At 40.9% G+C, this 24,907-nt stretch overlaps 1 pseudogene; it reads right to left on the bottom strand.

Annotated features, from left to right (window-relative positions):
- Nucleotides 1–14,127: 14,127 nt before the first annotated feature.
- LOC121281999 lies at nt 14,128–18,622 on the bottom strand (annotated as a pseudogene).
- Nucleotides 18,623–24,907: the final 6,285 nt, after the last annotated feature.

Here is a 24,907-nt window from a genome sequence, read left to right on the forward strand (position 1 = left end):
TTCTCTCTTACATGTCCCCATTCTAATTAATTTTGTTCATTTTAATTTCACTTAGTAATCACTCAACTGTGTGAATTAAAGCAAATGGAGCCCAGAAAGGAAGGATTGATTATATTCTATCAATAGACTTTTCAATGACATGTCAAAGCAAGGTTCTATCCACCCAGAAGTAAATTAAAGAAATATCACAAGAAGGGTATGATGTTCTCTTGGTGGCTTAACCTACATTCTTCCCTCAACCATCACTGCTAAAAGAAGATCAGTCATTCATTCTTTTGCTGTCTATGGGGCCTTCCTGTGGAGAGAGTCTGCAAGTCTGCAATTGGCATCCATGTTAAACAACAGTTATAGCACTTTAAAAGGACATTAATAGCTGTGAAGCATTTTGCAATGTAATGAGCTTGTGAAAAGTGCTATACTATGGTAAATTCTTTGTTATAAATTTCTATGATTTGATGGTAGAAAATTGCATTGAAATAATAAGATAAATAATTAAGCTGATATCATTATTGTTGGAAAGTGTTTTGTTTCCATTGTTGCTTTAACTCTCTCATGCCCCCATATATCTCAATTCAAAATGTACAAGTCTGCTAATGATAAAGGTCATGCTTCATGCACAATGCCTTATCAAGTAGCGAGGCGATAAGGTGCATTTATTCATGATTACAATTTGATGACTGATAAAGCATCCATTAATTGAAATTATAAAACCTTTTTGATTAGGCATTCCTAGTGGATTGAATACCCTTGAGACTGCGGTCAGTTTAAATTAATTCTTTAGCTGACTCAGTATTAATCTGGATTTTCAAAAGGCTTGATTAGTTTAACGGAATTCTAGAGGAAGGTAATGTGGTCAACTTTGGCTAAATTGGCATGGAAAGAGGACCAGAATTTGTGGAAGATGCTAAACTAAGGTGAGTTTCACCATGAGACTTGTAGAGAACAGTACATTTTGTTGGGCATACTGGGTTAGAGGCCACATAGTGACAAACGCGGCACAATGCGGATAAATATAAAATATTAAGTTTCGAGGAAAGAAGCAGAAAGTGGAAATATACCTTTAATTGTAAATTCTCATTGGAGAATGATTTCAGATAAATGGATCTTTAGAAACTAGCTCACAAGTGAAAAGCCTGTGATGAAGGGAAATTTGATTCTGAATTTTATACATTTGTCAACATTGAATGTAAAAGCAAGGAAATGACAAATCTGTCCAAAATGTCAGTTAGGCAACAGTTGGGAAAAAGTTTTGCGATCTGCATTATGGAGAAGTATTTGAAGACAAGGCTAAGACAAAACATAGATCCAGGAGAATAGCACCAGAGATGAGAAGATATAGGGCAGAATTTTATAGGCCCTCACCAATGGTTTTGCAGGAGTGGGGTCTGTTAAATTCCCTGGGTAGCCTTTCCACCACCTACCAGCCCACCCCTGACCTGTCTGCAAATTTATGGTGCACGGATGAGGTCCTGGGTGGTCCTTCTTCACTTTGCTCATCAGAATTGAAAAGCAGAATATTTTTTTAAGAAGGCATCAGTGTTGTAAATATTGATATTCAGAGAGATTTGTGTGTGTGTGCGCACAAGCAACACCAAATGTCAGCATGCTGGTACAAAGCAATTAAGAAGGGAGCACATGTTGGTCTTTATTGCAATGGGATTGGAGTACAAGAACCACAAAGTTTTGCTACAATTGTACTGGGTTTTGGTGAGACCAAACCTGGAAGACCGTGTGCAGTTGAATTCTCCGTGTTTTCGGAAACATATACTTGTATTGAAGGCAGTGCAGCAAAGATTCACGAGATTGGTCACTGGGATGAGAGGACTGTCAAATGATGAGAGGCTGAGTAAACTGGACCTATATTCCCTGGAGTTTAGAAGAGCGAGGGGTGAAACATACAAAATTCTGAAGGGGCTTGATAGGATAGTCACTGAGAGGCTGTTTCCATTGGCTGGGGGATCTAAAACACAGGAACCAGTCTCAGGATAAAAGGTGGATCACTTAGGACTGAAATAAGGAGAAAGTTTCACTTTTGAGGGTTGTGAATCTTTGCAATTCTCTATCCTAGAGAATTGTTGATGGTCCATCATTGAATATATCTAAGTCTGAACTAGTCGGATTTTTGGCCTAGCAAAAAAATCAAGGGATATGAGGAATGGCTGGCAAAATGGAGTTGAAGCCCAAGATCAGCCATGATCATATGGAACAGAGGAGCAGGCTCGATGGGCCGCACAGTCTACTCCTGCTCCTGTCTGTTATTATCTAGGAAGATGATAACTACACTCTGCAGCCAAAGCTGTCTCTGTGTCAACTATGGACAGAAGCATCATGCAGGTAAAGCGAAACATATGCTGGAGTCAGAATGATTAGAAAACATCACATGTCTGGACCAATCACCTCCCTCTCCACAGAAAGACATTCTCCCTCTGATCACTCTCAATTAATTGGCCCCATCTGATTACATAATGGGTCTTGAAAATGAGGCTGGCCAAGTAGATCAAATGTCAGTGAGGGAGCATTTAAAGACAGTGATTATTTTATTGTATGTTTTAGAAATGATGATAGAAAAGGATGATAGGCAATCCAGAATAAAAATAATTAAGTGGACAAGAGCCAACTTTGATGGGGTAAGAATGGTGCTGGGCCAAATAGACTGGAGTGAAAGATTGGCAGGAAAAACTGTAACTGAACAATGGGCTACCTTCAAAAAAAAATTGGTTCAGGCACAGGCAAGGTATATTCCATCGAAAGGGAAAGGTAAGGCCAAATAATCCAGAGCTCCCTGGATAAAAAAGGAGATTGAAATGAATATAAAGAATAAAAAATGTGCTAATGACAGGTGTCAGGTAGAAAATACAATTGAGAAGGTTCAGGGTGGAGATGAAAAATTATATTAGAGAGGCGAAGAGGGATTATGAAAAAAGACTGGCAGCCAACATAATGGGGAATCCCAAAGTCTTCTATAGACATATAAATAGTAAAAGGGTGGTAAAAGGAGGAGTAGGGCCGATTAGGGGCCTAAAAGGGAATTTATACATGGACGAAGGGGCCATGACTGAGATATTAAATGAATACTTTGCATCCTTTACCAAGGAGGTAGATGTTACCCACGCCATGGTGACAGATGAGGAAACTCTGTCACTAGAAGGGTTCAAAATTGATAAGGAGGAAGTGTTGAATAGACTGTCGGTACTTAAAGTTGACAAAGCACCGGGACCGGATGAGATGCATTCAAGGATATTGATAGAAGTGAGAGTAGAAATTGCAGGGGCACTGGCCATAATATTTCAGTCTTCCCTAGACTCAGGAGTGGTGCTAGAGGACTGGAGAATTGCAAACATTATACCCTTGTTCAATACAGACCAGTCAGTTTAATTACAGTGGCGGGCAAGATACTCGAACAATTACCTGGGATAGAATTAGGAGTCTCATGAAAAATTATGGGTTGAGAAGGAAGAGCCGGCATGGATTTCTAAAGGGGAAATCATTTTTAACTAACTTGCTGGAGTTTTTTGAAGAGGTAACAGAAAAGGCCGATGAGGGTAAAGCTGTTGATGTGGTGTACATGAACTTCCAAAAGGCATTTGATACAGTGCCACACAACAGATTTGTGAGAAAAGTTATTGCTCATGGAATAAAAGGGACAGTAGCAACGTGGATACAAAATTAGCTGAAAACTAGGGAGTAGAGAGTAATGGTCAATGGATTTTTTTGGGCTGGAGGAAAGTTTTATTGGAGTTCCCCAGGGGTCAGCACTGGGACCCTTGCTTTTCCTGATACATATTAATGATCTAGATCTTGTCTGCAGGAGATAATTTCAAAGTTTGCGGATGATACAAAGCTTGGGAATGTTTTGAACTGTGAGGAGGATGGTGTAGAACTTCAAGAGGACATAGACAAGTTGGTGGAGTGGGCAGATAGGTGGCAGCTGAAGTTCAGTGTGGAGAAGTGTGAGGTGATGCATTTTGGTAGGAAGAACATGGACAGACAATAGAAAATAAGGGGTGAAATTTTGAAGGGAGTGCAGGAGCAGAAAGACTTGGGTGTATAAGTGCATAGATCATTGAAGGTGGCAGGACAGGTGGAGAGAGCAGTTAATAAAGCACAAAGTATCCTGGGCTTTATTAATAGGGACATAGAGTACAAGAACAAGGAAGTTATGTTGAATTTACATAAGATTTTCATTAGATATTAGCTGGAATATTATGTACAGTTCTGGGCAACATATTATAGGAAGGATGTGAACACATTGGAGAGAGTGCAGAAGAGGTTTACAAGAATGGTTCCAGGGATGAGAAACTTCAGCTATGAGGATAGATTGGAAAGGATGGGACTGTTCTTCTTGGAGAGAAGAATGCTGAGAGGAGATTTGATAGAGATGTTCAAAATCATGAAGGGGTTGGACAGAGCAGATAGGGAGAAGCTGTTCCCACTCGTAAAAGGATCAAGAGCAAGAGGGCACAGGTTTCAAGTGATTTGCAAAGGAAGCAAGTGTGGCGTGAGAAAAAGCTTTATCACACAACGAGTAGTTTGGGTTTGGAATGCATTGCCTGGAAGTGTAGTGGAGGCAGGCTCTATCGAGGCATTCAAGAGGGCATTAGATGATTATTTGAATAGAAATGACGTGCAGGGGCATGGGGAAAAGGCAGGGCCATGGCACTAGGTCATAATGCTCATTTGGAGAGCTGGTGCGGGCATGGCCTCCTTCTGTGCTGTTAAGATTCTGTGATTCTGGGATAAGTCTCCTGCACCTTGGGGGGAAATTAGTGAGGGACCCATGCAGTTGAAATGGTCTTTTCTTTCCAAGGAGCTATTTCTGCACATTGGAAATGTTACAGATTTGATGTGAAAAGAAGTAATTTAATCATTCATGCAAACTTTTGCTTCCAAGTTCCTGAATGCTCACATCTCTGCCCTTGCCATAACTACACTGAATCAGAGGGTGTACAACATTGATAAAGGCAAAATAATGCAGATGCTGGAACTCTGAGACAAAAAACAAAAATGCTGGAACAACTCAGCAGGTCTGACAGCATCTGTGGAGAAAAAGACAGAGCTAACATTTCGAGTCCGTATGACTCAAACTTTCTAACTTTCTGAGCTGTGCGCTACAATCCTCGAGGTTCAGAGTGAAGCGCAGTTCCCCAGACCCACGTCACTTTTATCTGGTCGTGATTCACGCCGATCGACTTTGACACTGACGTGTGCATTTGATCTGGAAGGGGGGAAGTGTAATTCGTGCGAGCTGGGTTTTTAATGAGTATTCGTGATATTCAAATGCATGTAAATGAGGTTCCTGCCCTGGTGCAGCAGCAACCTGACCCTCCATGAAATTAGGGAGCGGGAAATGTAAACCTGTTTTCACGCCGGTGGGAAACTGACTTTTGTCCGCACTGCAAATTTTCCCATCCTGCCCATCATGATGCCTGCAGCTGGCGGGAATGGAAAACCCCACCCAACATCTGCCCATTTCATTATGTTAAAGGTTCAAATTGCCGATGCGAGAATTGACGCCCGGTGACATCGGGTGGAACTCCTGATGTCACCGCGCCCCAGTTAAATTTTCAGGTAGCTGGGGGCTCAGCAAAAGCAGCTGTAGAGACTCCGTAGTGTCTAAATTGTTTAATGTTGTATCCAGCAGTGAAACAGTTAACTTATCTTCAAATACACTTGTGACATTGCTACTTTGTGGTTCTGACAGGATTATTTATCACCAGATTTGCAAATGTATTTATGATTGTTTAATTGGCCATAATACTACAATAATTAATATGTTTTATTATAATCCAAATTTTGTCAATTGGTTACCATTTAAGTAGACAAGTTTCCTTCCAAGAAGAGATTAAGTTTGGCATAAACTAATCATGTACTCATGAGTAAATTAATCTTTACTTTACATACTGAATGATTGTATCTGATGCCTTGTGCCAATGGAATAGTTTGGGCAGAGCGAGTATAGACGTTCCTGCTCTGACCCCAAACTTTAGTTCTGTAGAGTCTCCAAACCAACCCAACTGGCAAAATGAAGTGGCTGCTCATCACCCTCGCTTGCAGTCAGCTTTCTGAATGTGTGATCAAGTAGGAGACCAGAACCAATGATTCGCACCCTGGATGTGAATAATCTGTCAGTTTTCTAAACAAAAGAGAAGAATGCAAAACAAATTTGCATCACATGGAACCACATAGGAAATACAGCACAGAAACAGGCCATTTGGCCTAATGAGTCCACGCTGGCATTTATGCTCTTCTTGAACTTCATCCCGCCATTCCTCATCTAAATCTATCATTGTCATCTTTTATTCCCTTCTTCCTCATGTGCTTTTCTATTTTCCTTTTAAATGCATCTATATTATTTGCTCCAACCACTCCCTGTGAAAGTGAGGTCCACATTCTCACCGCTCTTTGGATAAAAAAAAGTACTTCAGAGTTCCCTATTGGATTTTTAGGTGACTATCTTACATCTTTCTATCTGGTCATGATCTTCCCCTCAAGGTGAAACATTCTCTCTGTATCCACGCTTTCGTTATTTTAAAGACCTCGGTTAGTTCAGCCCTTAGCTTTCTTTTTCAAGAGAAAAGAGACCCAGCCTGTCAAACCATTCCTGATGTGTATACCCACACATTCCTGGCATCACCCTTGTAAATCTTCTCTCAACCCTCTCCGGCGCATCTGTATCCTTTTTGTAAACTGGTGACCAGAACTGGACACTGTGCTCTAACCAATGCTCAATACAACTTTAACCTATTGAAATAAAGAGTGTTACTTGCTTTGCTTCGTGAATGGCCTCGCTAACCTGTGACAACATTGGGTTGACGAATTTGTACCTGATCCCTTTGTTCCTCTACGCCATCTAGATTTGTACCTTCCAACTAATAAGTGAACTCTTTATTCTTTCTGTTAAGATGTACCATCTCACATCTTTCTTACTTTTATTGCAGCTCCCACGTGTAATTTATATTATTATCTTGGTTAGTCGTTATCCAGGTGTTATGATTCAATAGCAGAGAGAGACAGTTCTAGTAGACCATATGCCATAGGTCTTTAACCTGCTATAACTTAGACAGATAGGTCAATGGGTGAAGTTCGGCTGTTGTAGTTTGAGCTGTGGATTTGTGCTCATTGGCATTGAACCGTTCACCCAGCTAACTGGCTTCATGATGTCGTGAAATCAATTTTTGGCCTTCTTGCCATATTGCCCCTTTCCACCTGCCATAATGCCCCACACCAACGGGCCGGAAAATTCCGGCCAATGTTGGAAATGACTGATGGTTTCTGGTAGACCTACTGACTTGCAGCTTCTTGCCTGATCAATGCTGACGGTTACTGGGTCACTATTTCTGGGCAGCCTCAATGGCTTGTGTTGCAAGATGAGCTTTTGCCAACGCCTGCAGCATTGTTAGCACCAGCTAGAGACAATAAACCACCTGTAATTCAAAGAGCTAATGGTCAAAAATCTCAAAACCATCTCAAACATAAAATTTATTATTCAATATAACACATAGAAACAGAAGAGTGATCATTTATTCTCACTCATCGTCCAGGATTTATTTCCTGTGATGGGAGTCTCCCCAGTCCCTCCAGGGGGAAAACTCGCAGGAACCCGGCATCACTTCCATGATGCGAGTACTCCTGCCCGATTTTCCTACACCGCAGCCCCCCAACCCACCCCGCTGACATGCCCACACTGCTGGCGTCAATTAAACTCTGCCCACCTTCTCTCTTACATTTAATCGCTGCAGACCTCTGCTCCCATATCATGTGATTTGAGGGATCGGGGTATTTACATTTTCTGATGAGTGTTGAGGAATATGAACCCAACAACACAAGTTGCACTGATATATTTCCAGTTGATATATTTTGGTCTTTTTGTTTTTGCTGACAGTTTTCATACTTTAACACAATCAGCATTGGGAATCCACCACAGAGCTTCACCATCATCTTTGACACTGGCTCATCCAATCTTTGGATCCCATCAGTTTACTGTTCCCAATGACCACGTGGTCAGTAAATTTAAGGCTGCAGTTAAACATGCTTCCCCTCTTGGTTTTTCTTATTGTTAAGGGCAATTGTTCAACTGGAACTGGAAGAGAATAATATTTCTGGACTGGCCACAGCTGGATAATGTGCTCTGTCAGATCGGATAAAACCTTAAAAATCCATTTGGTTATCGCTGGGTTTGGAAGGAAATTTACAGAGCTTTGATTTCTTGGAGGTTTTAGCTGTAGTGTTTGTCTCCCTCTGATGATGGGTGAATCATCAAATTTAACAATAGTGTAGAACTAGCTTCAGTATGAAACCTGTAATGGTGTGCTCCAGATCAGTGAGGCAGAATTGCTGCAGCAACATGTACTTTTCCATGCATGTTGTAATCTGGAGCTATTGATAGTGATGGGAGAGGCGCCAACATTCTTTCCATCACATGGCTGACCAGGAACCTCTGCCATGCTTACTGCCTGACATTGGCATGCATTGAAAGGATTTGCTGATAATCAGTCTGTTTGGTCAAATTATGAACACACCTTCCTTTGTTATTAAATGTTGCAGTTGGACTTGACCCCTGAGCTTCTGATTCATTAGTAACGAACACAACCCACTGCACAATAAAGCCTTCACAGTGCAAACTTGTAGCTAAGGCCCCATTTGACTCTGGAGTGAAGCACCTTGAAGGTAGTAGCCTCAAATCACTTTGATTAATGATAGATGAAGTGTACATGCAATGTAGTGTCAAACTAATTATATGTGTTTGAAAATCGTTACCATTCACATTGGAGTTTGTACAAAGCAGGATTCTATTTGCTTGCTCTCTCAAAATTCTTTCAATTCTTTAAATTCTTAGTTCTAAAAAGTTTTAACTGGCATAAAAGAAATCGGCCTAGGTGCATATGAAGACATTCACAGGATTTGCTCCTATGCAGGATGGTTACAGGCAAAGATTCAGAATTTCAAGCAGTAAACCAGATTGAAAACCAGAAAGAAGGATGTTATTAATGTTAAGAATAATTCACTGAACAAAATCAAAAATCTATAATGAAGGCACATTACACTTCACCCTGTTTCTAAGTGACGATGACCATAAAAATGCATGTGTGTGCACACACAAACATACATACACTCACACACAAACACATACACACTCACAAACACACACACTCACACACACAAACATACACACTCACTTACACACACACACACGCACGCACGCACACATACACACACACACACACACACACACACACACACACACACACATACACACACACACACACACACACACACATATACCAATGGCAGTGCTCTCCTGCTGAGCAATCAGACTGCCCAGTTTAGAATTGAAACCAAATAGAATCCACCAGAGAACAGATCATATCATGTTTAATTCATTTAAAAACATGATTGATCATTTGGAACCGATAGCATCCAATTGGATGGTAGGAGTTTCCTGGTGCATTTATGGTAATATTGCAATTAATACCTTCAAGTTTTCAATTTAGAAAAATGGTCTATTCGATACAATATCCAGCAGACAATCGCATCAACAAGTGCTAAACCACTAAAGCAGAAATATGTCAATGTTGATGATATTGTTTCTTTGTCTATGTGCTTTATTTTATTATCTTTTGTTTTACAGACAGGATGGTCACAGCCCAGAAGCGAAGTTCAATTTGGTGCAGTTGATTCACGTTGCTACAATTAGCTTTGACTAAATGCTTAAGTTTAAACCAGAGGAACAAGTACTCTGATCAAGAGGTTGTTGCATCCATGAGAATGGGTCAACCAGTTTAAATGTCACATTCCCATTTGAACCAGCATTGGGTGGTTAGAGATTGCAGCCAAGTGGGAAACATGATAATAGTGGATAACTTGGTGGCTGGCAGAGAAATGTGAAATTAACAGGTTGAAAATAACTCACGTGAGAGATCGGTAGGGCAGGATTTTGTCTGTGAAGTAAGGATTTGAAGCTAATGTCTAACTTGTCTCTGAAGGAACTGGAATCTGTGGGATGTGTGGGCTAGATCTTCGATTCCATCAGGGAGAGGCACCAAGCTCTGTATGAAGGAGTCATATGGATATTGGGCAAAGAAAATAAAAGAGCCTTACATAACAAATCTACAGCCCATTGTGGATCTTACCTGATACTCTTGAAAAGAAATTTGGTGAGATGCCTGATGATTAAAAATTAAAATCACTTCCACCATGCATTAATATTCCTTCTTTGGGATGCTCTACCGATATTTTTGCTCTTCTACTGTAGATTTCATTGGGATGAAAAGTTGGTGATCACTAGAAGTGGTGGACAATCTGCTCTGGGAGGTTAGTGCCCAAGAGTTAAGGACCAACATTTACCCCTTGGACTTCTCAACTTGGGGGAAGAGGATTTCAGAGATATGAAGCATATCTGGAATACCTTAAAGTAAACTATGGAAATAGGAGAAGGGACACATGCTCAAACTAGTACAAGGTAGATTTAGGGATGTTATCAGTAAATTTGTCTTCGCGCTTGGAGTCATGAACAGACACAATGATGGAGGCAAAAAGATTTGAATTAATGAAGAACTCATTTGATGGTGCAATGGGGAAATGTAGGACTTTGCTGGATGGATGAACTAAAATCGATTGAATAGATTGAGTGGTGCATGAGAATTTTGTGAATGTAGTTAGTGTTTCAGGCCAGGATGTTACATACCCTTTGGATGAACAGTTATAGACCTGAAACATTAACCCTAACTTTCGTTCCCCTCAGCTGCTTCCTGACCTACTGAGCATTTTCTGTTTTTCTATGTTGGATTTGCATCATCTGTAGTATTTTGTTTTTTGTGTTCGGGGTTTATTGAGCGCTGCACTGTTGGGTTTGCCTTGACCTGCAGCTGCCATCTTAGGATCAGGTTCAAAGGTAAAAAGCTGCAACACGATCTTAAACACAGAAATGGGAGAAAACAAACAGAGAACTCTGACCCTAAACAAAGTTGCTACAGATGCCAAAACCCATTTCAAAATCTGCACATTAGATTAATAGTTATTCCTCTAAAGCCAAAGATGTAAATACAATTTGGCTGAAAGCTGTATTCAGTTGACTCCTAGTGTCTGGGGAATTTATCATAGATCAGTCACACGGATATCTTTGTGTAGTGTGAGCACAAACTGGAGTGTATCTCAGTCACCTCCAGTGCTCATAGCAAAGTAAGAGATCAGAGCTATTAATGCATTTCTGATACTTTAATATTTATATTTTAATATTGTCCATTAATTTTTTCCAATAATATTTTGCAAAGTACAACACTAAATAGATTCAGAGCCAAACAGGCAGCCCGCACGTTGCTTGGTTTAAAATCAAATACCTTCTTCATCTGTGTAAATTATTAACATTGTTTGAAATCATTGGTACCACCATGATGCCTGTTGCATTTGGGAATTGTGAGGACTGTTGGGAAGATTTGTAAATGTGAATCGGGGAGAGGTCGAGGAAGCAATTTAAACAAAGCCATGAATGAACAAATTAGACAGCCCGGGCAAAGCCCATTCGGTTATTTCCTCGATCAAAAATGGAATAGTAGACTCCAATGAAGACATCTCCAAGAATCCAGAGGTCTTCAGAATCAGAAAGAGCCATCGTGCTAAATCCTCTTTCACAATATTTGTAGCCATTGTAATTGTTCTGCAAGTAAAGCAATGAAGAACAAATCAATAGATTTCCCTACATTTGTTTGCTTATAAGAATGCACTTGCTTTTATGACAAGCTATATTACATACAAACATACTAAATTAACAGGCAGGAGAAGAAGCATTTGCCCCAAACTTCATGATGACCAGAACACCCTGACATTTCTTAGAAAGCAAAAAGAACTTTGCACAATGAATTACTTTGAAGCTAAAATGCCAAATGGCAAATACAGCAGAAACTTTCATGCGACTAGAATGCATGTTTGGCGATTGGATGAATTAACAGTTCACCTTTTTGTTGATGGTGCTGTGTCAAGGAGTGATGTGGGTGAGAACCCTATTTGAAGAAGAACGGGCAGAGACTTTCATTCTCAGGGCATGTGTGCTAGTGATTTGGGGAAAATGATTCAGCCAGAACTGCCACATGTTATGAGTGGACGACCAATCAGCCTGAACCCCTACTCCTGATTACTGCGCTGGAATGTCTGCAAACGGGTAAAGACAGAGTTGGCCTAAAATGTGGTACACTGTTGAATAACTCAACAAAACTTGCTGTCCTGACTCACAGTTTAAGCAAGAACCATTTGAGCATGTACTAGGGTCAGCAGGTAGCCACAGAACTGTATTTAAAGGAACAGAGTCTCACAGAACAAAGGGAAGTCATTCAGCTAATTGTGCAGTTGTACTTCAACTAAAGTTGATGAAAGAAAGTGGAGTGGAAGAAATAATGAATAAAAGTTCCATGTAAATATAAATATAAATGAGGTACAGCCATTGCACTGAAACCTTTACAAATATCAGACACGGTGAGATGATGAACAATGCTGTGGACATTCTGCCAGCCTAAGGTTTAAAGCATACCTGGAGCACATATTGGTCAGGAGAAAGGTGGTAGTCAATTCCATTGATGGTGAAAGTCACATAGGGCATGGTGGGCAGGTTACGACAGTTCACACCAAGCTGTAGAACAGAAACAGGTTAACAGTGGTATTATCTGGGACCACAGGTCTCATTTATGTTTAAAATGAATTCTTGTCCATCAGTTTGCTCTGAGCCTTTCCTTAATTTTAGCATAAGTGTAAACTATTGTAATGAATGCATCTGAGCCTCTTTTAATTTAGGGAACATAAGAAATGGGAGCAGGACTAAGCCATTCATCCCTTGAGCCTGCTCCACCATTCAATAAGATCATGAATGATCTGTTTGTGTTTCGAATTCCACATTCCCATCTACTCCTGATAACCTTTGATTCCCTTGCCTAACAAGAATCTATCTATCTATCCCTGCCTTAAAAATATTCAATGACCCCGCCTCCACCTTCTTCTGAGACAGAGAGTTCCAAAGTTGCAAAACCCTCTGAGAGAACTTTTTTTTTCTCCAACTCCCCCAATTTTAAAACAATGACCCCTAGTTCTGGGCTCACTCACAAGAGGGAACACTCTTTCCACATCCACCTTGTCAAGACCATTCAGGGTCTTGTATACTTCAATCAAGTCACCCCTCATTCTTCTAAACTCCAATGGAAACAAGCCCAGTCTGTCCAATCTTTCCTCATAAGACAACTTGCTCATTATAGGTATTAATCTAGTAAACCTACTCAGAACCGCCTCCAACACATTTACATCTTTCCTAAAATAAGGAGACCAAAATTGCACAATGTATTTAAGACCTTGTGTCCTCAAAGATTTAAGGTGAAATCATCTCCTTCTTATGATAAAATACAATGCAGGTTACCACAGAATAAAGTTGTGCTTCTGCACCAATCTCGTGCTGAATTCTCTGGATCGGTGAGACAGGGCCAATAATCAGAGAGGTGCCAGTATCGACAACGGCCTGACAACCGCTTTCACAAGCCACTACCTGGCCGTTGACCTTCACACTAGGGAGGAAAAGGACATTCATGATTATGTGACCATTTTCAGAAATCTAAATGCCAACTGTTTATGGAGATTAATGTATGTGAATGTATGCATCGTATATCAAGAAGGTTTCAAAATTGAATTTGGCCATTATACTTTCAGTAAATATACAATATAACACTTTGATTGAGCTTTTGAATCTATTAATACGGCGGTTCTACTTTTATTATTCTCTCAACTCTAAAATTTTATTTGTCTTGCAATCTTTTGCCAGGTTTGTGTATTTTGATTCTCACTTTTCTGGTTTGCATTTGACTCTAAGTCATCCAGCGTATTGGCTTCAAAGTTTCCCTCTTGATGCTCAAGTCCCTCCACCGCCTTGCCTTACTGTATCGTTGTGATCTCCTCCAACACTAACAGCATGCACTGTCCGCTTTATGTCCCATTTACTGTGCATCTTATGCTTGCTGATGGTGCCAGAGTCATGATAGCTTTTTTTTGTTGAAAATTCTATTTCAAAACTTTCTTCATCCTCAAAAGTCAATTACTTAACTGTGCTTTTAGTTACCTCCCTCTAATCACTCCTTAAATACCTGCTCCATCCACTGTTCAATCTTCATAGTGCCTTTGGTTGTTCCAATAAGTGAAAAGTGCTCCACCAATGCAGTTGCCGTTGGCTTGCATTTCAGCAACCCCAACATGAATAGGGGACGGTGTCATTATAAGGAGCTGGATCAATGTCAGTTGAGTAGGGGTTAAGGGTTATAGAGATATTGATCATGCTGTGTGATCTTCTAATCTGGTAGATTTGGAAGATGTAGAGAATCATCAGGAGGTATGGGGTGGAAGTCCATGAGAGCACAATGGAGCACAATTGAAGGTTAAATGATCTTTTCTTGACCTGAATTTGAAATTCCCATGAGCTTACTTGACTATGAGAATATGATGTGATGTGCTTTGCAGGGACACATTGAAGTCCATGAGCTGCCAAAATATACTCGGCCATGTAGCCATCTGAAGCTGTATTGTGTATAAATGTTTGTTATTGTAACTGCTCTCTGAGAGATTCTATAGCTTAGCTCTTTCCCTTCCCTGCTCAAAATAAAGATTTTCTGACTTTAACCATCTATGTCCTTCAAGTGACTTTTCTTCCACAACAAATGGAAGGACTGTCAGGGGAACCTTGGATAAACTTTCCCAAAATACCAGCTGGGCATCAGAGTTTCTGACTGCTTGGGCCAGGTGTGCACCCATAGTTGGCCAATTCTAGATAGATGCTGTTATACTGGCCCCAAAGTATTTTGGGGATGATGTGCCAAAAAAGGTGGACCAGAAAGTGATTGTAAATTAAAGAAAGAAGTAACTGCTACTTATGTAGCACCGTCAGATGTTGTTCAGATATCCCAGAATGTCTTACAGCCAATGAATTATTTCTGAAATGCACTCAGTTACTATTTGAATCTGTGACTGAGGTGAGAGTGACCTAACACTTAAACAAGTGTGAGCTGATCAGACAGAGACATTGTGACTTTATTAAAGATAAGTCATGTCCTCAGGCATGGGAAATCAGCTAGTTTGACTTACTCTGACAGTGTCATATCCCAGTACGCCAGTCATGCTGCCTGTACCATATTGGATAGAAAGGTACTTGTTTGAAAGGCGAAATGTTGAGGACGCTTGTGGATTAAACTTGCGATGATCACCTACAAGAAAAGCACATCTTGTCCTGTTAGTACCATTAGATTACAGTGTTCATTTCAATACAACAACAATTTGGCCTGGACGAATGTTGTGGAGATGTGATCAAATCCCACCACAACAACTGGGCAATTTAAATTCAATTAATTACAAATAAATTTCATACCAAAAGCGAGTATTTGTAATGGTGACTATAAAACTACGGGATTACCATAAGAGCCCATTCCCCCCTCCCTGCTTCAACACTAATACTGGGCAGACAGTATAACTCAGGTCTGCCAGCTCCAGGTCAATTCAGGAGGTAGTTCTCATATAGCAACCGTTTTGTTTACCCAGTTTCATTCATTTGGAAATAAAAACTTGATCTGTGGAAATTATTTACATCCTTCTAATATTTCATTGGTTGGTTGTAACATCGATGACTCAGCCAGTAGTAGGTCATGAACACAACGTGCTTGGGAAAATAAGAGGCACAGGACTTCCTGCTTTAGATTACTGACCTGGAGATCTAAGCTATAACATACAAAGTTGGATCCTGAATCAACCCAGCTCCCACCTTCTTTTGGATAAGAACTATTCCTGATGATCCAAAGGCTAAAGAAATTGAAGAAACCAATTATTTGAATTACACAACAGCGAATCTAAATGGGAATTTTGTGCTTAACAATTGCATTGTAAAATCATAATGAAGCAAATTGGAGTTGAAAAGAATTAACTGCATCACCTCCAAGGTTCTGTGTACCAAAATGTGCCATTATGAGAATTCCTTCTATGGTCTAGATTTACTTACGACATGCTGGACTAGAGCAGTAACCCGATGGGACCCAAAGGTTTGAAGAGCAAGTATCAAAGACGACAAGGAAACTCTGAGGTGGAGTCCCGATGCTGATTGTTCCTTAGTATGACAGCTGTCAGGAAATTAAAAGGAAGATGTGAAATTAGAAATGGATTTGGTTCTCAGACAAAGTACAGTAGAGATGTGTTACAGATCTGATGTGTTTAAGCATTGAGTTTTCTAAAAGCTAAGTTTAGGAAGTGCGTTTAACCCAACCATAATGGGAACGAATTTTGCATCCATTTTACAATTTTACTGCCCCTGCAGTTTAATTAAAACAAAGTAGTTTTCCAAATGCTTAACAAAGATCTCTAAAGGCGACAGGGCTACTTTTGGCAAATATTCCACTTGTTCACGTAATGAGGAATGGGAGCAAATCAGCATTTAGTAAAATATGTAGGAATGGCAAGGGGCTATTTTCAGTTTCAATGATACACTCTCTTAGCGCTGTGCTAAAATATATCTATTGCAAAATGATTGCCAGCAATATTTGCTGTACTTTTAGATTTCAGATATCAGTGGCAGGGTTAATGAAGGGCAGAATGCAATCAAATCAATCAGGATGACCATTTCTATTCTATTTGCTGCTCTTCCTTAAAAACACTACAGATTACTTACATCCAGGTAGTTCAATAGTGGCTCTGTTCACCCTGATGAGTCCTGCTGGGATGGCCCACGGAATTTGGAAAGGGGATTGTATGGGTGTTTCTTCAGGAAATCCTCGAGTAAACCACGTTCCGCCAAGATATTGCGGACAGATTTACCCTTAAATAGTTTCACTCTGCAATGATAGGAGTGAAAGTGGGTCAACACTTGGGCAAATATGTCCTTCTACATTTTTCTCTACACCTCACAGTGTCATGCACACAGACTATGTTCAGTTTCGTAAACAAAAGTGGCATATACACAAAACAGAGATTAATGTGAGAAGGGATACACACAAAAGAACATATAGATTAGGAGCAGGATTAGGCCATAATAAGCACAACTATTTCCAAAATGGGATTATCAATATCTGACAGTTTCTGTTTAAATAACAGCTTCATGGATTGAGATGCATGCTGATTGTTTGTGGAGCACTGAAAAGGGATTTTTCTTTCCTTTCCAGAATGTAGTATTTACCCCTGAATCCCCACATTCTCTCCAGTTCATGTTCAGCTAAAGTTCTATAGACACTTCACTTAATGTCTGCTATATTCAGGCTTTTCCTTGTGGATATTGGTAAAAAAAAACTTCTCATAATAATTAGATCAAAATTGACCCCCACAAAAAAATATTCCATACCCATGACAAATTTCATCAATGTTGGCCAATCTATTAGAAATGCAAAAAACTATAATGTTGCAGAAAGAAAATCAATCCTATTGATCTTTAGAAGCCCCATTACACAGGGAACGTTCCTTCCACCTACTCAAAATGGACTTTGATGGCAAAAGCCCACTTGTATCTTCTCAAATATAATAGGTATTCTAAGTAATTCTCATGTGTCCTGGGGCCTTATTGAGGCTACAATATGAAAAGTGTGTATGCTATCTAGTACACAAAATGCAGTTGGCTGCAACACCCCAGGCATGAGGGACTAAGGGAAAAGCTAATGGAAGCCTGCTCATCCAATTTTCTGATCTTTCATTGACATTTTATAACTATGTAACCAGGAAATTGACAGGTAGATTGGGCACAAAGGCAAATCAGCACATTAAGCTCACAGGCATTGTTAATATAAAGAAGTTGTCATGAGCAGGTACAGAAAATAATCAGAAAGGCTAATGGCACGCTGACCTTTATATCTAGAGGACTAGAATACATGGAGGTACAAAACATGCTTCAGTTATACAAATCCCTGGTTAGGCCACACCTGGAGTAATATAGACACCACACCTATGGAAGGATATATTAGCCTTGGAGGGAGTACAGCATAGATTTACCAGAATAATAACTGCATTCCAAGGGCTAAGGGGACATTACACAAACCAGGGTTGTATTCCCTAGAATTTAAAAGATTAAGAGGCAATTTGATCAAAGTTTTCAAGATATTAAGGAGAACAGACAGGTTAGATAGGGAGAAACTATTTCTGCTGTTTGGGGAGTCAAGGACAAAGGGGCTAATCTAAACATTGGAGTCAAACCTTTTAGGAGTGAAATTAAGAACCACTTCTACACACAAAGGGTAGAAAATTGGAACTCTTTTCTACAAGTGGCAATTGGTGCTAGGTCAATTGTAAATTTTAAACCTGAGATTGATAGAGTTTTGTTATCCAAAAGTATTAAGAGATATAGGTAAAAATATGGAGTTAGGTCAGAGGATCATCCGTGATCTCAGTGACTGACAGAACAAGCTGGAGGGGCTCAATGGCCTATTCCTGTTCCTATGTTCCTCACGGCAGATGAGAGATTTAGAATTGAAATGTTCAAGGCAAACTCAAAACATTTTGATGGCATTATCATCTTCCATCTGTGAGGAAACAGTCATATCATATCTAACTTCAGAACCAAGACTCCGATCATAGATTCTTACCTGATTAAACATTCAGAGAGCTGAATGCAAGCGAGTGCAAAGAGCAACCACTTCATCTTTGTCCCTTGGTGTAGTGAAATGACTCCAAAAGGGAAATATCAAATGCTCCTGCAAATGGGCTCTAGTTGTTGCTGCTTTTATAGTGGTCCAAATCAATCCTTTCCATTGTCTTTAGATGTGCATAACAGATTAGGCAGTTAAGAGCTTTTCCATAATTGGTAGATATCAAACATGATGACCTTGTCCGTCGACCGGACACGCCCTGGCGTGCCTTGTTGCCGTCCGGCGGCGGAAGCCCCCGATGGGAGGCCCTCTACGGAGGTGTCCTCCCCCTTTCTATCGGAGACCTGGGTTGGAGGGTGTTGCATGCAGCAGTCCCTTATAATAAGAGGATGCATTGGTTCGCGGACTCTCAGGACACGTGCCCTTTTTGCGGTCTTGTGGAGTCCGTGGACCATGTATACATAGGGTGTTGTAGGCTGCACTCCCTTTTTAGTTATTTGAAAAACCTTTTATTGATGTTTTGTTTGCACTTCAGCCCCACGCTCCTGATCTATGGGCACCCGGTGCGGAAGGGGGTCGGGAAGGAGGAGGACCTCCTCGTGACCCTGCTCCTGGGCCTGGCCAAGTTGGCCATTAACAGGTCCAGGCAGCGGGCGATCGACGGGGGAGTCCCGCCCGATTGTTTGTCCCTCTTCCGCGGCTACGTTCGCTGCCGGATGTCCCTGGAGAAGGAGCAAGCGGTGTCTGCTGGCACTCTCGAGGCCTTCCGTGCTCGGTGGGCACCGCGGGGACTGGGGTGTTTTGTTGACCCCTTTAATCACATTTTGATTTAAAGTTTGTAAGTTTCCTTTAAAACTTTGTTCTTGGTTTTACAGCTGACCTGAATTAGGGGCTGTGCCTGATTTATCCCAATTTTGTTGATTTGGTTTTCATTTAAAAGATTATCAAACATGATGACCTTGTTGGAAAAGCTGATATTGCTGCCTAATTCAATGACCCCAAACCCCAAAATTACAATTTGTCACATAATTAAATAGCAATGACTTTTATTAATACAATTATAACTGATAAAGATATTAAAATGCTATTTACAAATTGATGATAAATGATTCGTCTAATTACTTGGGTGTTGTAATTTGAACATATAGCCTCAGAGACTGATAAGCAATGAATTTGTGTCAGGATATCATTGAACTTATTTTTGTATAATGTCAGTTGACTTCTCTGTGAAGCACCCATTGAATGGGCATTTGTCCCAAAATTCATAGCATGTTGACACCATTAGGAAAAAAAGGACGTTGCAATCTGTAATAAATTGTTGCTTAAATTTTGGTGATTCATGTAATGAGATCACATGTGCTTTCAGATTTTCTTTTCTGATATGTAAGGGTCAGAAATACACAGGTTGGCTGTGAATGTTGCTGCTACAATGTCATGTGTATGTTGTTTTTTATCTCCACAGTTCTTATTTAAGGATAGTAATGAATTGATACAAATTTTGGGAAGCCATTGATGTGCTAACCAGATGAGCCAAAGACCATGGAAGACACTCTCTCCAACATCTGCACACTGTGGCTATGTTGCATACTATCTACATGATGCAGAAGAAATAGAATCAGACATCCATTCATTATATAGCCTCACAGAGGGTAGAACCGAGCCAATCCAAGTAAACATTACAGTTAACGGACAACCCAGTAAGATGGGAATTGATACAGGAGCGATGATGTCTATCATTAGAGAGCATACATTTAGATATCTGAATAAAGGAACCCATCCTTTGAAGTTAGAAGTTTCGGACACAAAGCTGAGGACATACATCGGAGAAGAAATAGTTATGAAAAGGGTATGATACTTCAAGGTGCAGTATGAGGAACATCGGCAAAATGACCCCTATTTGTAATGTCAGAGCAGGGGACCGAGTTTCCTTGGAAGAAGCTGGCTGGGAGAGATAAATCTTGAGGGCCCGCTAAATTCTCAATTCGAACCAGAAGTGTTTCTGCAGGAAAAAATGAGCACACAAAGACCATTTTGGAGAAGCCCACAGAATCACAGAATCACAGAATCACAGTGTAGAAGAGGCCCTTCGGCCCATCGAGTCTGTAGCGATACATGAGAAACTCCTGATCAACCTACCTAATCCCATTTACCAGCACTTGGCCAATAGCCTTGAAGGTTATGACATGTGCAGTGTTCATCCAGGTACTTTTTAAAGGATGTGAGGCAATCCGCCTACACCACCCTCCCAGACAGTGCATTCCAGACTCTCACCACCCTCTGGGTAAAAGGTTTTTCCTCACATTCCCCCTAAACCTCCTACCCCTCACCTTGAACTTGTGCCCCCCTCGTGACTGACCCTTCAACTAAGGGGAACAACTTCCCCCCATCCATCCTGCCCATGCCCCACATAATCCTATAGGCCTCGATCAGGTCACCCCTCAGTCTTCTCTGCTCCAATGAAAATAACCCCAGTCTACCCAACCTCTCTTCATAATTTAAATGTTTCATCCCAGGCAACATCCTAGTGAATCTCCTCTGCACCCCCTCCAGTGCAATCACATCCTTCCTATAATGTGGCAACCAGAACTGCACACACTACTCCAGCTGTGGCCTCACCCAGATTCTATACAATTCCAACATAACCTCCCTTCTTTTGTAATCTATGCCTCGATTGATAAAGGAAAGTATCCCATATGCCTTTTTCACCACCCCACTAACATGCCCCTCCGCCTTCAGAGATCTATGGAAACACATGCCAATGTTCCTTTGTTCCTCAGAACTTCCTAGTGTCATGTGGTTCATTGAATACTTCCTTGTCAAGTTACTCTTCCAAAGTGTATCACCTCACACTTTTCAGGGTTAAATTCCTTCTGCCACTTATCTGCCCATTTGACCATCCCGTTGGACGGGCAGTGAAAAATTGAGCGTAATTATTACTTTAATGGCCTTAATAGGCCTTTTCATTGTGGGTGGGCGCGCATTCGATTTCTGTGCGCTCCTGTTATCCGAAATTCCGCACGAGTCCGTAATGACTTCAAGACGCTTGGCCGACTACACCGCACGTCGCTTTATGCTCGTTAGTGTCGGGCACACACCTGACCCCCGCCCCCCCCCCCCCCCCCCCCCCCCCACCGAAGAGTGAAAAATTCAGGCCTATGTATCCATGAATTCATTCAAGCTGGGCAGTTAATAGGAATGTAGTGGGAGTCAGGGACTGTGTTGTCAGGGGGATTGATACAGCTCTCTGCAGCCTAGAGCGGTATTCCAGACAGCTGTGTTGCCCGCCCAGTACAAGAGTATGGGACGTATGCTGTGGGCTGGAGAGGAACTTGTAGTGAGGAGGGGAAGATCCAGCTGGCGTGATCCACATTGGTACCAACAGCATTGATAGGGCTAGGAAAGAGTTTCAGCATCTTATGATTATAAGCAGCGCAGGGCTAAATTAAAAAGCAGAGCACCTTTTTTCAAGAAAAGAGGGAGACAGACAGCAGGAAACTGCAGTTCAATTAGCTTAATATCTGTCATAGAGAAAGTGCAAGAATTCATTATTAACAACGTTGTAACAGGATACTTCGACAATCATAATCTGATCAGGTAGAGTTAACATGAGATGTGAAAGGGAAATCATGTTTAACTAATCTCTTAGAGTTTTTTTTTGAGTAAGTAACAAGCAAGGTGGATAACAGGGAACCTGTAGATTTGGTGCACTTGGATTTCCAATAGGCATTTGATAAGGTGCCACATCAAAGGTCACTGCAGAAGATAACAGCACATGATATAAGGGGTAACATATTACCATGGATAAAGGATTAGTTTGTGAACAAGAGGCAGAGAGTAGGGACAAATGTGTCTTTTTCAGTTTGACAGGAGGGCCACAGGATGGGGACTGAACCTTTTTCATTCTACATCAATGATTTAGATGAAGGGACCAAATTTCGGAGAGCTAAATCTGCAAATTTCCAAGATAGGTAGGAAAGTAAGTTATCAAGAGGAGGTTGAGAGTCTGCAAAGGGATATACACAGGTTAAGTGAGTGGGCAAAACACAAAGCAGATGGAGTATAATGTAGGAAATGTGAACTTGTCCACTTTGGCAGGAAGAATAGAGAAGCAGTATTCTATTAAAATGGAGGGAAATTGCATAACTCAGTGGTAGAGAGGAGTCTGGGTGTCCTGGTACATGAATCACACAAAGTTAGTGTGCAGGTAGAGCAAGTGATGAGGAAGGCACATGGATTGTTGGTGTTTATTGCAAAGGGAATGGAATATACAAGTTGGGATGTTTTACTGCAGATGTAGAGGACATCAGTGAGACTACATATGGAATGCTTGTTCATGACATCTTTTGCAATCTCTCCTTTGCCTCCAACTATCGCTGGCCTTCTATCCAGCTTCACCTGTTCCACCCCCCTTAAACAGTATATATTTCACTACATTTCCACTTCCCATTAGCTCTGCAGAAGAGTCATACGGACTGGAAACATTAACTGTATCATTCTCTCCACAGATGCTGTCAGACCTGCTGAGTTTTTCCAGCATCTTTTGTTTTTGTTTCTGGAATGCTGTCAACAGTTTTGATCTCCTTATTTAAATAAAGATATGATTGCATTCCAAGAATGCGTAGAAGTTTCACTTGGTTCATTCCTGGGATGAAGGGCTTATCCTGTGAAAAAATATTGAACAGGTTGTGCCTATACCCATTGCAGTCTAGAGGAACGAGAGGTGATGTTATTGAAAGATATAAGATCCTTAGGTAATTTGATACTGGGAGGATGTTTCCACTTCTGGAGGGGACCAGAACCAGGAGACACAGGTTAAGATGGGGAGGTTTCCCTTTTAGAGCTGAAATGAGGAGATATTTTTCCTCTCAGAGGGTCATTATTCTGTGGAATTCTCTCCCCAGAGAGCTGTGGAGCCTGGGTCATTGAATTTATTCAAGGCAGGGTAAACTGATTCTTTAATAGACAAGGGAATCAAGGGTTAGGGTGGGCAGACAGGAAACTGGAGTTGAGGCCACAACCAGATCAGCCATGATCTTATTGAACAGCGTAACAGGCTCAAAAGGCAGAATGGCCGACTCATGCTGCTAAGTCCTATGTTCCTATGGTCACTAAGTGCAGCTTGCGCGTGGCCTGCAACCTTCACCAAACCGAGGGATGAGACTGTGGGTCAACATGATGTCATAGCATGACAAAACGGATGAATTTGAATGCAAGTTAGATCATTTTTTTCAGCAAACAGTATATTGGGATACAGCCTTGAAGCAATTTGAGACATAACATGCTAAATGTAGAAATGTTGCAGAGGAATAGCCGTCTTTAGACTTATGAGAATAGAAATTGGGCCACATTACATCATCTTTGCAGGCAGAAAATGGAATTAAAGAGGACTAATTTCAGCCACTAACATTCTGTGCCCCAAGGAGGTCTGAATAAATGTGCTGCTTGATATTAGGACTGGCCATTTATTCAGCTATTCCTGGTGGACACTTAAAACAAGTGATAAGCATCTTACATATGAAAATGAGGTGGGCCATCTCACATTATTCAGATGAGGCCTGAGAACTAATGTGTTAGTAACTGAAGTGAAGTGCAGCCCACCATCATAGCGAGCCAAAACAGGAACAATGGACAATATGCTTGCAATTCGTCAAAGTTTATTGTCATTATATTTGCTAATAAAGAAGTAAAAGATTCTCAGTAAAGATAAAAACAAGTCTGGCGTTCACCAACAAGAAGCAACCTCACTGCAAGATCTTAGTAAAATTCACAATGGTGATAATTGTCACAAGTTCGGCTTAGGCAGTAAACGTAGGCACTTTTATAATGATGGGCAATTCAACGTGCCAATTTACCAAGCAATCTGTGTAGGTAAATCATGTGGAGATGCTTCATCTACTACATTAAGAATGGTTCACACTTCTGTTCATAATGGACAGAGACATTGCATACATTGTGCATTTAAACTCATGATGGTCTGGACAGAGTAGATAGGGAGAAACTGTCCCCACACGTGAAAGGATCGAGAATGAGAGGCCTCAGATTAAAGTAATTGGCAAAAGAAACAAAAGCAACATGAGAAAAAAATTCTTCATGCCGAAGAGGCTAAGATCTGGAATGTACTGCCTGAGACTCTGATGGGGGAATGTTCAGTTGAAGCATTCAAATGGGAAGCAGACTGTTCTCTGAGAAGGAAGCATGGGCGAGGTCACAGGGAGAAGGCAGGAGAATGGTACTAAGGGAATTGCTCATCCAGAGAGCTGGTGCACAAAGGGGCTGAATGGCCTCCTTCTGCACTCTAACAATTCTATGATTCTGTAATGTGTTTTACTAACTTCATC

The sequence above is a fragment of the Carcharodon carcharias genome, chromosome 9 (genome assembly GCF_017639515.1).
Source record: "Carcharodon carcharias isolate sCarCar2 chromosome 9, sCarCar2.pri, whole genome shotgun sequence".
NCBI lineage: Eukaryota > Metazoa > Chordata > Chondrichthyes > Lamniformes > Lamnidae > Carcharodon > Carcharodon carcharias.